This window comes from Phocoena sinus, chromosome 14 (assembly GCF_008692025.1).
Source record: "Phocoena sinus isolate mPhoSin1 chromosome 14, mPhoSin1.pri, whole genome shotgun sequence".
Lineage (NCBI taxonomy): Eukaryota > Metazoa > Chordata > Mammalia > Artiodactyla > Phocoenidae > Phocoena > Phocoena sinus.
Genome location: NC_045776.1, coordinates 59,303,533 through 59,314,911, shown reverse-complemented (window position 1 = coordinate 59,314,911; position 11,379 = coordinate 59,303,533).

Sequence of the window (11,379 nt, the reverse complement as noted above, 5' to 3'; positions counted from 1 at the left end):
GATGCGTGAGGCCCCGGCAGAAGCAGGTCCTTGATTTGATGGAGGAAAAGCGGAGCCCACGCCCTCAGTTTTTACCAAGACATCCTCCACACTTACCTTCTATTTCTGGTTTTTTGCTTTTTTTTTTTTTTTTTTTTTTTTTTTTTTTTTGCTGTGCGCGGGCCTCTCACTGTTGTGGCCTCTCCCGTTGTGGAGCACAGGCTCCGGACGCACAAGCCCAGCGGCCATGGCTCACGGGCCCAGCCGCTCCGCGGCATGTGGGATCCTCCCGGACCGGGGCACGAACCTGTGTCCCCTGCATCGGCAGGCGGACTCTCAACCACTGCGCCACCAGGGAAGCCCCTATTTCTGGTTTTTGAGTAATTTCCACGGGTTCCTTAGAACCTGGGAAGTGTCAAAAATTCTTGTTGCTCTGCTAAAAACCTAAGAATTTGGCCAGATTTGCTAAAGATATGGAAAGATTGTAAAGTAGAAATCAGGCTACTTATTTTCCTTGGGGTCTTGTTTGTTTCGGAGGTGGGTGTGAAGAGCGTTGATCTGGTCCGCAGTATTGTATGCTGCTGTCAAAGGACCGTCTCTCCAGGTGCCCCCAGGGCTGCACACTGAGACCCGGTAGCATGTCCTCCATTACCCACCAGGAATTATGGGGATGGTACACGGACGTGCTTCGGAAGAAATGAGTGTTGTGCTCGGGAAAGGGCATGGTTTGCCTGTGGCATAAGGTCAGTAGGTTTTGGATGTTTTATTCCCTGAATAAATCTTCCCTGTACTGTGCTGCCCTGTGGCCTGGAATGTTCGTGGACCGCGGAGCGTTGAGACCATTTATCTGGGCTGCTGAGTGAAGAGATTCCTGAGATTTCGGGGTGGAGGGAACATACCTGCCCTGCTGGGTACGAGCTGCAGCCTCAGGTCTGCCAGTTAGATGGTTGGTGTCTTCCTTGACAAGCCTTTGTGATGTTCATAGCCAATGGTGAGGTTCCTGCACTTGATGCGTCCGGGTTTATCTTCATATTTCCGTATTTGGGAGCCAGACTCTGCAGTTCATCACACGTGCTTATTTCTAAGGACACATCTCTGGTGTGACGTTTTTAAACAGGGCCTAGTTGGGGTTAATAACCTCCACATAGGTTGGAACGGTCCTGTGAGAGGGAATCGTTTGTGTAGCAATTCCTGAACCGTGAACTCTCAGAGCTGCAAGCAATTAGGGGTCAACCAGTCGCATTTGGCAGAAATGCAAACTCAGGTCCAAGGGCTGCTGCCTGGCGTTGGAGTTGAGTTGGGGTCTGGGTAGCCCCTCCCATCCCTCTGCTGTCCGCTTTCATTAGAGATGTTTGCACAGGGACAGTGGAGGAGGGGTGCCATCAAGAGAGAAGGTGTGTCCATTCCTGGTCTAGTCAGAATGATGGGGCTCAAGATCACGTCCCAACTGGGGAGGCTTCCAAGGCTGCAGGAAGCCCAGTTTTTGTGAGGATGAGTGCTGGCTCCGAGTCTGTGGACACACCCACCTGCTGACCTGCTGACCTGCCTTGTAGGCTCTGACGGCCTGGGCCCAGCTCTCCAGCCACCTGTCGCTGGCTCTTTGTTCCTGGGAAAATTACTTGAACTCTGTGACTTACGTTTTCTCAATTGTAAACGGGGACTGAGTACCATCTTTGGAGGGTGTTGTGAAGATGTGATAACACAGAGAGTCTGGGCGTCCTGTCAGCTCGGAGTAAATGTGCAGCCCCCTGGTTATTCTTGTTAGTCAACAAGTCCCCATTGCCCCTTCTTCCCAGCTCTTTACTCGCTCATTTCACAGACTTTCAGCCTCCTCTCAGGTAAGTAAAGGGTGTGCTCTGCCTGCCCAGCTGCCACTCGGATCCCAGTAGCAGACGTCCAGCGTCCTCACGCCGTTAACTTCTGACAGTCTTTGTGAGCCGTGGTTTCTTGACCGGCATGACCCACAGCTTCAGCACCACCACCCCCAGTTCCTGTTGGCACTTCCTGGCACCACAGGGCCCATCCAGCCTCACCCACTGGGGAGGGAGGCTGGTCCATGGAGGCAGGGAGCCAATGTGAGTCCCTGGAGCCTCGTTCTCCAAACTGCCCGCCGGTGCTTCTGGAAGCCTGGGCTGCACAGCTGCTTATCTTTATCTTTCAGGATGAATCCATTCAACAAATATGTGCCCAGCACTAGGCTCAGTGCCCAAGACACAGAACCGAGTAAGACTTTGTCCCTGTCCTTGAGTTGCCTGTGGTCTATGAGCTGGATGTCTAGGCAACAACTCAGGGAAGACAGCCATCTGTGGAGACTTCGTGGTGAGGTCCAGACGGAAGGAACACCTGCCACAAGCCCCGGGCCAACTCCGGGTCCCGCACCATCCCTACAAGGTCTTGTGTGGTTAGGTCCTCTGCACACGGCTCTGACGCACGTGCGTTATCCTCACGGCACAGGTGGGGAAGCTAAGAGGTTAACCCTGAGCAAGGCTGCCCCGGTGTGCATCACAGTGGAAACTTACACGGCTCCTCTGCCTTCTGTGACGAAGCGCATCTATGCTGGATGCCGCTGCTGATTGTAGCACTAACTTACAGCTGTTTCTTACCTGTATCTCCACCTCTCCCAGCCCGTTTCAGTTGAAAACAGTGATTTGAAGTTCAGCTCCCCGCCTGGGCTCTTTCTTCTTCCTTCTCCTCCTTCCTAAGATGCATCTGTGTCCGGGGAAGAGCTCGAGTTTCCTCCTGGCATGTTCTTCTGCACAGGCTCCCGCTGGCCGAGGAGGGACCCCTTGGCCCTGGCATTTGGGTGATGGCCTGGGGATCTCTGCTCAGGTATGAGTGGTCCCGCCTGATTCTTTGGTAGCTGTGCAGGCCCTGGTGCTGCAGCTGATCTGAGTTGAGGTCTGGTTTCTCAGCATGATCAGAGTCTAGGGTCTCTAGAACCCACCCCTTCCCATGATCCTATGTCTCCTTCCCTCCAGCGGACATTTCCACCCCCTCCCCAGCCCTGGCTGGTGCAACACGCCTTCCTGGTCTCAGCCCTGACCTGCTCTGACGCTGGGGGTGACCGTCCAGCTGTCCTGCTCCGGGTCAGCCCAGCCTCACCTCAGAGCCCCATAGCGGGCCAGTGGTCCCCAAGTCACAGCCCCCTGCAAGTCTCCTCCAGAGGTCACCTAGGACTATCTGGACCCCAAACTTTCTAGTTCAAGTTGGCCAAGCCTGGCTATTGATCTGTTAGGGGAGTTTTTGGAATTTAGAAAACACTTTTTCTCTCTGTAAGAGAGAGTTCTCCCACCACGGACTCCAGAAATTCACCTTGTGGCTCAAAGCGGATGAAGGACTCTGTTCCGGCAGCTCCTGCGCATTTGTCTTAGTTGGATGAAAACCCTCATGGCTGCATGTCAAGGGCGGGAAGGCTCCAGGGGAACAAGCCTCTCAGTGACGAGGGAGGAGACGTTAGCAGATGGTCAAAGAAACTGTCCCCCTGACACGCAACGGAGGCCCGATGTGCATCCTGTCCTCATGTGCTGTCCCTGCTGCTGTCACCCATGTCCATGCACAGCTGTTGGGGGATGTGTGGGAGGGGCCTTAATGACCAGGCTGGGGGCGGGGGAGCAGGGGTCCCCTGGGAAAAGGGGACTCCCAGCTTAAAGATAAAGATTTAAACTAATCGATCAGGAGTGAGATTGTGTTGGGAGAGGCAGCATGGGGAGTAGAAATGTGAGAACTCAGAACCGCCTAGGCTCATTGATCCTTCCAGCACCTTCGCCAAGCCAGGTCCGAGTCCTGGGGAGGGAATGACGTTGGGGTCACAGCTGAGAACCTAATGCGCTTCCTCCTCCCCAGTCCTGTGGATGGTAGTGCAGAGCTCACTAGGAGGGGCATGGGGTTGGGGGGATGCAGTTTTGGGGAAGATGATTCCTTCAGTTGTAACAAGCTGCCGTCTGTGAAGTTAGTGGAAAGTAAGGCAGACGTGCCATTTCTGATGGAACTGGTCTGGGTCTGTGTCCCAGCTGTCTCTGCTGGTGTCTCTCAGTGGTGTCAAGCAACACTTTATTCCCTCCCGTGACGCGGACTTATCAGGGTGGTTCTTCTGCTCCTGTGATGCCAGCTGGGTTGCAGTCACCCAGGTGCTTGGTTGGCCTGGAGGGATGGCTCACGCCCTTGAGGGTGGTTCCCGCCCATGAAGCCTTGGACGGGATGAATGGAAGTTGGGGTTCAGCCGGGATGTGGGGCGGCCTGTCCCCCTCCCCCTCTCTTTGTACAGTGATGGTAAGTCCATGTACTGTCTCCTGTGCTCTCCCCAGCAAGGTAGCCAGACCTCTCAAGGCAGTTCAAGGGCCCTACAGGCACTTGAGCTAAGCTGAGAGGCAGGTGCTCGCAGCCTCTTGGAGGCGGGGGACATTCACCCGGTTGATGCGAGTCACAGGCCGGCCCAGATCCAGTGTGAAAGGGAAGTCTCCAAGGCAGGAATGCTGGGAATGTGGGTCACTGGGGATCATCTTTGGAGACAGCGATTCTGTCTGTGACTGTGGAAATGCACAGAAAATGAGGAATGGGTTGTAACAGTATAGTTTCCAGGGAACACTCACGTGTGTTATCCATTTAGAACTCACAACAAGCTTTGTAAGGAAGGCAGGAAAACTTTTCAGAGATGTGGAAACTCAAACTCATCGAACTAAGTGAACTGTAAAGGTAAGTATCAAATGTGTCAAAATATTCTTGGTCCATTCCATTGCCTCTTTTTTTTTTCCTTCCAGTTTTATTGAGATATAATGGACATACAGCACTGTATAAGGTTAAGGTATACAGCATAATGATTTGACCTCACATACATCATGAAATATCTATTGCCTTTTTTGGAGGTTGACCACCCCCCCCACACACAGAAAGGGGGCGATTGTTTGGCCAGAGCTTTATATGAATGATTTTATTATTTCAGCAACCATTTTTGGAGTTGGTGACATCATATGACCATTTTACTGATGGAGGAAACAGGCCCAGGGAGGTGACATAATTTGCTCAAGATCACACAGGTAGTATTGGCAGAGTCAGGATTCAAACCTAAGTCCCTCTGACTCTGGAGACAGAGCTTTCCCTATTATCTTACTACCTTATCATGTAGTGATTTGCACAGGTTGTCAATATAGAGAGAATATTTGAATAAATAAATGTTATTAAGTTCTTCAGATACTTTTGTCAACAAGTAATTTCATCAGTGTCGTTTCCAAAATAAGTTACACGATGCTGTATTTGTCTTTGACAGGCAAAATGAGGCATAGTCAACACACAATTAATATTTTAAAACTCTATTTTCCTGGTATTCTGAAAAGTGACGTTGTTGTCTGGGTTTTGATCATGACTTTCTAGTATGAAAAAATAAGAGAATCCAGAGAGATGTGCTAAGGTCCCTTTTGCTGGCTCTCTGAAATTGGAGGCGAGCCAGGATTCCACAGAGAAACAAACGACAGAAACCACTATTTCAGAACTTGCGTCTAGGCTAAGCCTGGAAGCAGAGCTGCTTTGGTTACTTTATATTATTTCCTGAACATGCTTCCTATCTCTGGTTAGTCCATAGGCAACTCAAGTGAATCCCTGTAGTTACAATCACAATCAGATCTTGAACTGGTAACCAAAGCTGAGGAGTCCATTATGTCGTGCTGAGTGGATGGTGGGCTGGGACCCTGTGAGGGGGCTCAGGACATTGGAGAGCGGCTTGTGACTGTCTTCCAACACTAAAGTGCTGATCACTGAGTATTTAATTCTTGGGGAACCAAGAACCTTTTCATGTTCAGTTACTACTCTGTCATTGGAGTTCTGTCACATACCTAGGTTTATACTTCGTAGGGTTTTAGGTGCATCTCTGGATATATATTGAAGCATTCAGTAGCATAAACAGAATGTAAAACAGGCTTCATATTATTAAAGACATTATATTATTAATATAACGCTTCTTTGAGGGTTTGTGACAAGAACTGGCCTGCATATTTCCCTTGGTAATGATGAAGTGAGACAAAGCTATGTGAAAATGCTCTGCATACCACAATTATCACTCAATAAATGAGTGCTCGTGTACTGTTGGAGATTTTCCCTTCTCTTGTGTGTTCTTTATGTTTTGGTCCCTGGATCACATATTCTTGGTATTTGGGCAGACCATTGGCCGAATGGAAGTTGGACCGATTTATGCAAATTGGCAATATTTCTAGATACACATACCAAACAAACAGCCTTTGAATTACAAGGTGACTCAGAATTGATGCTGGCCATTCTCCAGCTACACTGACTCACATTTTTCATCTGTAAAATATGAATCAAAATGTATGCTTTGAAGAGTAGTTACAAGAAATAAATGAGCTCTGTGTAAAAGCACTTCGCAAACGTCTAGCACCGAACGATTGCACCCTTTACTAGTTGCTATTATTGTTCCTCAAAATATCCTGGGGTGAATTTACCAGTCCTGTTGTCTATACTCTACATCGTTTCAAGAGAAACTGGGAAATTTATTCTTATCACTGAGATTTTTTAAATCTCAGCTTTATTTCCCCATCTTATGGCAATACAGGATGTATTATGTCGCTATAGCTGACTTATGAAAATGTTGTTCAACTACACATATCTTATTCTGAGTGAACATCCATCATTACGCACCATACTTTACTATTTGTAAAATAGTTGTCAGCTACAAACACGTTATCCTACGCGATAAAGCTAGTGACAGAAAAATGCTGTTGTCACAGAAAATTGGACTCTGAGAATAATAAATGTCCAAATGCTTATTTTGAAAATAGGAAGCATTAATCATGTGACAACATTCGCTTCCAGTAGCTTTAATGCGAGTACGTAAGTGCCAGGCAGACAATTATCAGCCTTGAGGAATGTAAGGACTAGTTCTTTCATCAACAGAGAAACAGTCTTCCCATTAAATGCCAAATGCAGTCTGAAGTCCTACATGCCAACTCAACTTCTTTTTTAAAAAATATTTATTTAATTGGTTGCATGGGATCTTAGTTGCGGCAGGTGGGCTCCTTAGTTGCGGCTCTCAGGCTCCTTAGTTGTGGAGTGTGGGCTCCTTAGTTGCAGCTTGCCACCTCCTTAGTTGTGGCGTGCAAACTATTAGTTGGGGCATGCTTGTGGGATCTAGTTCCCTGACCAGGGATCGAACCCGGGCTTCCTGCATTGGGAGCTTGGAGTCCTATCTACTGCGCCACCAGGGAAGTCCCCCAACTCAACTTCTTGATTTAAAGTTTAAAAAATTTGTATACCCTTTTGATCCATAATCTAAGTAATGATAGAAAATCCAGAAGGTTCTAAAGGGTAAGGAATGAGACATCTCCCTTCCCTCCCCATCCTCCAGCCACTCATGTCCCATCCTTGGAGGCAAATAGTGTTCATGGTTTCATGTGTATATTCCATAGATATTTTATTCATATACAGACATGTATCTGTATCTATAGCTATCCCCCTTTTCTAACCTCTTAGGGACTGAATTGCCCCTGACCCCGCAATTCATATGTTTAAACCCTAACCCCCAGCACCTCAGAATGGGACTGTATTTGGAGAGAGGGACTTTAAAGAGGTAATTAAGGTAAAGTGAAGTCTTATGGGTGGGCCCTAATTCAGAATGACTGGTGTCCTTATAGGAAGAAGAGATTACGACACAGATGCATACAGAGGGAGGACCGCAAGCCAAGGAGAGAGGCTCAGAAGAAACCAACTCCAACACTGTGATGTCAGCGCTCCAGCCTCTAGAACAGTGAGAAATGTGTGTCCGTTGTTTAAGCCCCAAGCCTGTGGGACTTTGTTAAGGAAGCCTGAGGAGACTCACGTACCCCCTCCCTTCACAAACTGCCTGCTTTGCTGCGCTCCCTTTTCACTTACTGTATTTTAAAGAAGCACATAAAGCAGGGGTCCCCAACCCCTGGAAGGGGTACCAATCCGTGGCCTGTTAGGAACCGGGCCACACAGCAGGAGGTGAGCGGCAGGCAAGCGAGTGAAGCTGCATCTGTATTTACAGCCGCTCCCCACTGCTTGCATTACTGCCTAAGCTCTGCCTCCTGTCTGCATGATGGTGAGTTGTTTAATTATTTCATTATATATTACAGTGTAATAATAATAGAACTAAAGTGAACAGTAAATGTAATGTGCTTGAATCATCCCGAAACCATCACCCCCCCCACCCCAGTCCATGGAAAAATTTTCTTCCACAAAACCAGTCCCTGGTGCCAAAAAGGTTGGGGACCACTGCATAAAGGCTTCTTACTTCGTTTTGTTGTCTGGATACACAGATTCTTTTTATTGTCTGGATGTTGCATAATTTATCTGACCTCTCTCCTACTGATGAACATATAGATTATTTCCAATATTTTGCTATTAGAAATAACACTGCCATAAATAAATAAATTAGCTTGTACATAAATAATTTTACACATGGAGTCTATCCATATGATCAATTTCCAGAAGTAGTATCACTGGGTTGAAGGTCATGTGCAGCCAAATTTTTGTAGTCATTGGCAAATTGCTCTTCCTGGAGGTTTCACAGATGGACACTTCCACCAGAAAGAGTGAGAGAACTTAGCTCCAGCTTTCCCACAAGCTGTTCGTGATGCAAACTTTTGATCTTTCCCAACCTGGTAGGTAAAAAAATCATGTCTTGGGAAGTATCATTTTGCATTTCTCTTATTATGAGTGGTGTTATATCTTTTTATAAGTTTAAAAGATTTTCGTATTTCATGTTTTGGTTAAGCTTCTTTTTCTAATGGTTTTTTTTTTTTTTTGTAGATATCCCTTACTTGTTAGAAAATTTGGTCATTTTCTGTGGTATGAGTGGCAAACATTTTCCCAGTTGGTGTCGGTCTTTTTACATTCTTCTGAGGAGCCCATGTAGAAAATTCTGGCGTTTAACATAAGCAGTTATTAGTCTCCTTGTTAATGGTGCCATGACTTCTGACTTCAACTACAGAGTCAGGCCAAACCTTGCAGGTGAGGGCGCCATCCCCTTCCAGGCTTCAGATGTTAGCCGCGGGCTCGGGGCTCCCCAGGCATCCATGCTTCTGACCAACAGGCTACAATTTGGGGTCCCCACTCCCCACTCACTTTCAATAATTCTCCAGAATGTCTCACAGAACTCAGGAAAGTGTGATACAATTTTTTAAAAAAATTTCAGTTTATTATAGCAAAGAGGATACAAATCAAAAGCAGAGATACTGAGGGCAAGGTTTGGGAGGGTCCCAGATGTCCTCTCCCTGTGGAGTTGGGACGTATCACCCTCCCGGCACAGTGATGCATGACAACATGCTTAGGATTGGCAGCGAGGGGTCCTCACCTGAACTTTGATGTCCAGAGTTTCCATGGTTTCATTGTGAAGGTGTGAGTAAGTGAATCATGGGCCACTTGACTGAACTCAACCTCCAGCTCCCCCTCCCCTCCCCAGAGGTTGGGCTGATACCATGTGACTCAAAGCCCCAGCCCTCTAATCACCTGCTGGTCTTCCTGTCCTGGTCGGGCCACCATCTGAGTCATCTCCTTAGTATAAACTCTCAGGGCCCACCAAGAATGACAAAGACATTCTTATGACCCGGGAAATTCCAGGTATTTAAATGTTACCAGCCAGGAACTGGAGACAGGCCAGCCCATTTCTTTATTACCTAGGATAATAGGTAATAATTTCTGGATTTTGTATTGTATATAGATTTCTGGATTTGGATTTTGTATTTCTGGATTTTGTATTGTATATAGAAGATTCTTCCCTTTTCTAAAGGAAATTATTACAAAAACAAATTGCCCATGATTTCCTCTGGTACCAGAATGATTCCACTTTCCCCCCAAATGTATTATTTCAGCTTTTTGAGATGTAATTGACATCCAACATACATTTCTTGATCCATCTGGAACTCACTCTAGTTTATAGGATACAGATTCAACTTTATTTCTTTTTTCTAGATAAGTTGTCCCCAAACTACTTATTGAATAAATGATTTTTCCTCCTTGAACTGAAATGCCAGCCTTATACTGAATTCCTGTATGTATACAGATCTACTTCTAAGCTTCTTAGTGTGTTCCATTGATCTGTTTTTCCTGTGTAGCACATGGTTTTAATTATTGTAGTTTTGTAAGTTATTACTTCAAATTGATACCACTAGTAAATTTCTTAAACTTTTATAAAACATTCTTCTGAAACTGGATTTAAAACCAAATACCGGGACTTTCCTGGTGGTGCAGTGGTTAAGAATCCACTTGCCAATGCAGGGGTTCGAGCCCTGGTCTGGGAAGATCCCACATGCTGTGGAGCAACTAAGCTCATGTGCCACAACTACTAAGCCTGTGCTCTAGAGCCGGCAAGCCACAACTACTGAGCCTGCATGCCACAACTACTGAAGCCCACACACCTAGAGCCCGTGCTGTACAACAAAGAGAAGCCACTGAATGAGAAGCCCACGCACCTCAACGAAGAGAAGCCCCCACTCGCCGCAACTAGCGAAAGCCCACGTGCAGCAACAAAGACCCAATGCAGCCAAAAATAAATAAATAAATAAATTTATTTATTTTTTAAAAAAACAAACCAAATGCCAATTAGAGGTAAGACACCAGTATAGCTTTCAGATGAGTAGCCAGCAGTGCATTGATCTAGCTTGCGAGCCAGTTAGCAGCTTAGAGTAGGAATTGTTTCCAAGGCATTGCTTACTTTATATGCCAGAACGTAAGGGAACTCACACAGTTGTGCCCCATACATTTGCCTCTTATAGGAAGTTATTCAGACTTACACGGACAATTTTCACTGCGCTGGAAACAGCCCAGCCACCTGCAAGGCAGTGGGAGCCTTTGGCCTTCTCAACAGTCAGCTGTGTCATGAGCTGGGCACATGCTTTCCTCAGAACATCTCACCTCCTGACCATCCTGACCTGGGCTGACTCACTCACTTCCTCCCAGCGGGATCTGTGGTCCTCCCTCTGCTCCTCACCAGGACGGGTCTGAGTCAGATGGTCATCCCACTCCAGGGTCGGCAGAATCTAGTTCTTTGGTTGTCAACTCTGCTATTTTCATCTTCAGGCTTTCCCTTCACACTGGGCAAAGAAAATTTGCAGAATCTTGCAGAACCAAACCACTGTTTTACAAGGATGACAATTTTTTTGGAGAAGCACAAAGTGGCATTATCCTAGTTATCCTCATATCTGTTCAATTTCAGATAAATTACTGAGCAAAAATTTTAAAGTGGTTTATTAAAAACTTTTCATTTTTATTTTGGCTATAGATGTGTAATTGTCACAAAAATTTTCGGATCATTTTGACTCTTTTAGACTGTATATTTCTTCTGCTTACTACTTCATGGAGAAATATCAAGAAATTTCTCAATTAAAAAAAAGGTTTGAGATCAGCTCAGTGCTTTGTAACCACCTAGAGGGGTGG